Here is a 6,000-nt window from a genome sequence, read left to right as displayed (position 1 = left end):
TCAATTGTACAGGTAGGAAAGGAAGTGAACCGCATCAGATTGTATAATTAGTAATATCAGTCATAGAACATTCCCTAATTCAATAATTATTTATTAGAATCAAAGATCGAATAATAGATATTTATTGTATTCTGAATGGTGCACCCATTTACTCATATAGTGTATCAGAACAAATAGAAAAAGAGAGTATATAAATTGAGGCAATCTAGGGCAGTGTTGGCTAACCTGTGACACTCCAGGTGTTGTGAAACTACAAGTCCCAGCATGCTTTGCCAATATATAGCAGCTTATTGCTGGAAGGGTATGCTGGGACTTGTAGTTTCACAACACCTGGAGTGTCACAGGTTAGCCAACACTGCTCTAGGGAGTTTCAATAAATTATAAAAACATTTATTTTTATTGATATACACTAAAAAAAAAAATTAGGTTCCATACAAAATCGCAAAATATTTAAAAATAATAAAGTGATTAATTAGTGAAATAACTGTTAGGATTACGATGCAGACCAGCTGCAATAGCTTGGTAACCCCCCCAAATTTTTTCTTAATGATCACCTATATTGGTATTATATAGATTCTGACAGAATTATATTCAAACTGTGTTATTATTCAACACAGCTATATATTATTTTATTATGTTGCTCAGGTGATTATTATAAACTCCTCACCAGAGTCTCCACCAATAGTGATAATTATTATTATGTACTTTTTCTCAAGGCAAGACGAGTCTTTGAAATGACAGGCTTTTTATACTCTACCAGTCCAGCCCCCATCGTGATATCATCAATTTCAACCAATCAGTAGATGGTAAGTATTAGGATGATGGACAGGCAGAGTTACCAATCCACAATAAGGTCCCTCCTTTCCCGAGGTATTATTGGTTCAAGAACGATCTTTAATTTATACATAGAAAAAGCATTCGGTTTATCTCGCTATTCCCTATTATTATATATAATTTAATAGCCAAGATTAATTTAGCAACCCAGCAACACTGCCAGAAATAATAAGGAGGAAATGATATAATTATTATCCTGAGGGACAGATCATATTTGGAAGATCTTTATTGGATATTAAGTTTTTTCTTAAAAGTTTTTATAAATTGACATATATAGTCAAAGGAAAAAGTGAGTATTAATTTAAAAACAGTATTCTGATTTAATGATTATCCTCATATTGAGCAGAGTGTATGTTACCATAAAGTGAATCTTTATAATGAAAATTATATACATTAATTGTCTTCATAATAAATAGATAATAAAATCTAAATTCAAATGTGTCTGTCAGTGATTTAATGGACGTGATATTGTGCATAAAATAAAAAAAAGGAAAAATCAATAATAGTCATTATGTGATAAAAATAAAAATTAAGTGATAAGAGGTAAATAATTATTATAGTGTGTGGTTAAGAGTCAGAAACATTGAGTATATATATATTTTTTCTTCTATTTTCAGCAATAATAATACCTAGTAGTTCGAAATTAATAATAATAATAATAAATAACAATATAGCAACAACGGAGTAGATTGTAAATAGATACTTTAGATTGTCATGATTTTATATTAGTTATCCTTCCTATACATACAGCAGTATATATATGCATAGCCTATAAGAATGCCAAATAACTATTATAATCATTTAGACCCTCCAGGGTCATACTTCCCATAGTGAAAATCTTTTTGGTTTCTCTCTTGAGGAGTTCTGGTTGTAAGTCACCCCCTCGGATTCCCTTATACACTTTCTCCATTATGAAGGCTTTAATCAATTTGGGATTACTACTATGAAACATTAAAAAGTGTTTAGCAACCGAAGTCAATGTTTTGAGATTGTTGTTATCTTTCTCTGCATGTTTTATGTTCCCCACATGTTCTAATAGTCGTTTTTTAAAGGGGCGACTGGTCATCCCAATATAATTCTTTGGGCAGGGACATGAGAGACAATATATAAATCCAGAGGAGTTACAATTGAGAAAATCATCAATTTTCCAAATTTTCCCATATCTGTCCTTGTAGTCTCTAGTAGTAACAGTATATTGACATGCTTTGCATGATCCACATTTGTGGAAACCTTTTCATTTGTTTTGGTTGGTATTTTTAAGATAAAAATTACTATGAACTAGATGATCTTTTACATTTTTGGATCTTCACCAACTCATAGAGATTCTATCTTCCAAAATTTTACTTAGGTCCTGATCTAAAATGAGAACATGCCAGTGTTGTTGCAACGTCGCTTTATTTAGCTTCCATTTCGCACAGAATGTACCAATCATTCTAACTTGTGAGTTTCCTTTTTTTTGGGGTCTGAGAAGGATAAGTAAGAGATTCCCTATTTTTATTAGCAACAAAACGTTGAGCATTTTTTAATGGTTGTTCTCCCATAACCCCTTTGTCTCAATCTAGTAATAAGTTCATCTGATCTCTTTTCAAACGTTTGTACATCTGAACAATTTCGTTTAGTTCGTAATAATTCTCCTTTTGGTATACCTTTTATGACTGGTGGAAAGTGTGCACTTGATGAGTGTAAGATACTGTTAGTAGCAGTTCCTTTTCTATATATATATCTGTACTCAAAGTGCCATTTTCCATCTTATGGATCGTTAAATCAAGAAAATTGATTTCTGTAGAACTGATTTCTGATGTTAATTTCAGGTTTAGATGATTGGTGTTCAATATCCCGGTAAATTCATTAAGTAGGGAAATATCCCCATCCCATAGTACCAGGATATCATCAATATGCCTGAGCCATAATATCACATGATTGGTATATGGTTCATTCATTTCAATAAATACCAGTTCTCTCTCCCACCAGCCTAGGAACAAGTTGGCATAAGTTGGTGCACAACATGTTCCTATAGCAGTTCCTCTTATCTGAAGAAAGAACCTTTCATCAAACAAGAAGTAATTTTTGGTCAAGATAAATTTCATAAGAATCATAATGAAATTATTTCTATCAGTTTCCATATCCATGTTAAGGAAGTACCATACTACATTTAGTCCATCTTCGTGGTTTATATTCGTGTATGAGTATCATAGGATACCAGGTAAGTATTTTCACCCATTTTGAGTTTTGGAAAGGACATCCAGAGTATCTCTGATGTATGACTGTAAACTTAAGACATGGGGTTGCAAATGGCGGTCCACATAACTACTTGCTTTTTCTGTTAGTCCTCCTATCCCAGAAATGATGGGTCTTCATGGGGGATTTGTTTCATTTTTATGTATTTTCGGAAGTATATACATTGTAGGGACTTTTGGGTTTTCTACAATAAGAAAATCCTAATCCTGCTTGGTTATGATACCCTCAGGAACCACTTTTTCAATCATACTTTTGTATATGCCCAAAAAGTTTACAGTAGGATTAAATATTAGACATTTATAGCATAAGGCGGCGGTTCCTAAAGTGTGCGCCGCGGCTCCCTGGGGTGCCGCGATCACCCTCCAAAAAAACAAACAAAGAAAAACTTACCCATCCAGCGTCGGATCCTTGCCCTCACTGACTGCCGGGCATGACGTCATCACGTCCGACAGCGTCAGTGAGGAGCGGCAGCAGAGAGGACAGAAGACAGCAGAACATGAAGAATGAAGGTAAGTAAAGAAACGGAGAGTGAAGGGGGACAGAAACACGCTGAAGGGGGGGAAACAGAGAGAGAGACACGCTGAAGGAGGGGGGGAAACAGAGAGAGAGACACACTGAAGGAGGGGGGGGGAAACAGAGACAGAGAGACACACTGAAGGAGGGGGGGGACAGAGAGAGAGAGACGCTGAAGGAGGGGGGGAACAGAGAGAGAGACGCTGAAGGAGGGGGACAGAGAGAGAGAGACACTGAAGGAGGGGGACAGAGAGAGAGAGAGAGACGCTGAAGGAGGGGAACAGAGAGAGAGAGACGCTGAAGGAGGGGGGCAGAGAGAGAGAGAGAGACGCTGAAGGTGGGGGACAGAGAGAGACGCTGATGGAGGACAGAGAGAGAGAGACGCTGAAGGAGGGGGACAGAGAGAGACGCTGAAGGAGGGGGACAGAGAGAGAGAGAGAGATGCTGAAGGAGTTGGACAGAGAGAGAGAGAGACGCTAAAGGAGGGGGACAGAGAGAGACGCTGATGGAGGAGGAAAGAGAGAGAGACGCTGAAGGAGGGGGACAGAGAGAGACGCTGAAGGAGGGGGACAGAGAGAGAGAGAGAGACGCTGAAGGAGTTGGACAGAGAGAGAGACGCTGAAGGAGGGGGACAGAGAGAGAGAGACGCTGAAGGAGAGGGACAGAGAGAGAGAGAGACGCTGAAGAAGGGGGACAGAGAGAGAGACGCTGAAGGAGGTGGACAGTGAGAGAGAAAGACGCTGAAGGAGGGGGAGAGAGAGAGAGAGACGCTGAAGGAGGGGGACAGAGAGAGAGAGAGATGCTGAAGGAGGGGAACAGAGAGAGAGAGACGCGACAGAGAGAGAGAGACGCTGAAGGAGGGGGACAGAGAGAGACGCTGAAGGAGGGGGACAGAGAGAGAGAGAGATGCTGAAGGAGTTGGACAGAGAGAGAGAGACGCTAAAGGAGGGGGACAGAGAGAGACGCTGATGGAGGAGGAAAGAGAGAGAGACGCTGAAGGAGGGGGACAGAGAGAGACGCTGAAGGAGGGGGACAGAGAGAGAGAGAGAGAGACGCTGAAGGAGTTGGACAGAGAGAGAGACGCTGAAGGAGGTGGACAGTGAGAGAGAAAGACGCTGAAGGAGGGGGAGAGAGAGAGACGCTGAAGGAGGGGGACAGAGAGAGAGAGAGATGCTGAAGGAGGGGACAGAGAGAGAGAGACGCTGAAGGAGGGGGACAGAGAGAGAGAGACATGCTGAAGGAGAGGGGCAGAGAGAGAGACGCTGAAGGGGGGGGGGGCAGAGTGAGACGCTGAAGGGGGGGACACAGGGTGTGAGATGGCGAAGAGGGGGACACAGGGTTTGAGATGGCGAAGAGGGGGACACAGGGTGTGAAATGGTGAAGGGGCGCAGTGATAAAGAGGCACAATGTGATGGTGAAGGGGTCTAAATACATCTTACGTCATTTTGACCCAACTACTTAAAAAACAGGACTATCTGGTAATTATTTTTGCTTAGCGGTGCCTTGGAAAAATTATGGTGACCCTAAGGGTGCCTTGAACTGAGAAAGTTTGGGAACCACTGGAATAAGGTGTTGTTGAGCTGTCTGAAAACCTCTGTCATATAATTTTCTCGAGGCCACAATACAATGTTACCCCCCTTATCGGAGTAGAGCAGAGTAATCAGAGATGTGGGGTATAAATGGTGGGTGTTGTAGCAGAACCCCAAACACTATTCTATTATTACAGACTTATCACTCAGCCAGAGTATGTATATATATCTCGGCATACTTTTGGATACAAGTTACAATAATATACAGCTACTAACACTCAAAAACATTAACAATCATTCCAATATATAGGATGTAAGCTGTAATAAACTCTAAAATGACAAGTGAATTTGGGGTCCAAAAGAAAGATACTTGTGAGCTATGTATAAACATATATTTACATTGAAATAAAAAGGAAGGATAGTTAAATAAACTTGTGCTAAGAGGGTGTAGATAAGGGAATACATATCAAATAAACTGTAAATGAAGGCTTATCTGAGACATACTTGACTACTTTTGAAAAATAATATCAGGGAGATAGTGTATTTAGCACCTAGGCGCATCCCACTGTCAAAGGGAGGGGTGTCCTGCTCTGTCCAAAGGGCATATCTAGCTGTACCCGTAGGCGTATCTAGTACCGCCCAGGAGCATGTCCTGCACCACCAGTTGGGACCTATAATTTTGTGCGCTATTTGTGTATGGGTGACACGCCACCAGAATCTGTATGTGTAACAGGTACAAAAAAAAAAATCATCATCATCATCATTATTTATTTATATAGCGCCACTAATTCCGCAGCGCTGTACAGAGAACTCATTCACATCAGTCCCTGCCCCATTGGAGCTTACAGTCTAAATTCCCTACTATAGACACACACTCACACACAGA

Source organism: Mixophyes fleayi, chromosome 7 (assembly GCF_038048845.1).
Source record: "Mixophyes fleayi isolate aMixFle1 chromosome 7, aMixFle1.hap1, whole genome shotgun sequence".
Taxonomy (NCBI): Eukaryota; Metazoa; Chordata; class Amphibia; order Anura; family Limnodynastidae; genus Mixophyes; species Mixophyes fleayi.
This window is presented reverse-complemented; position numbering follows the sequence as displayed.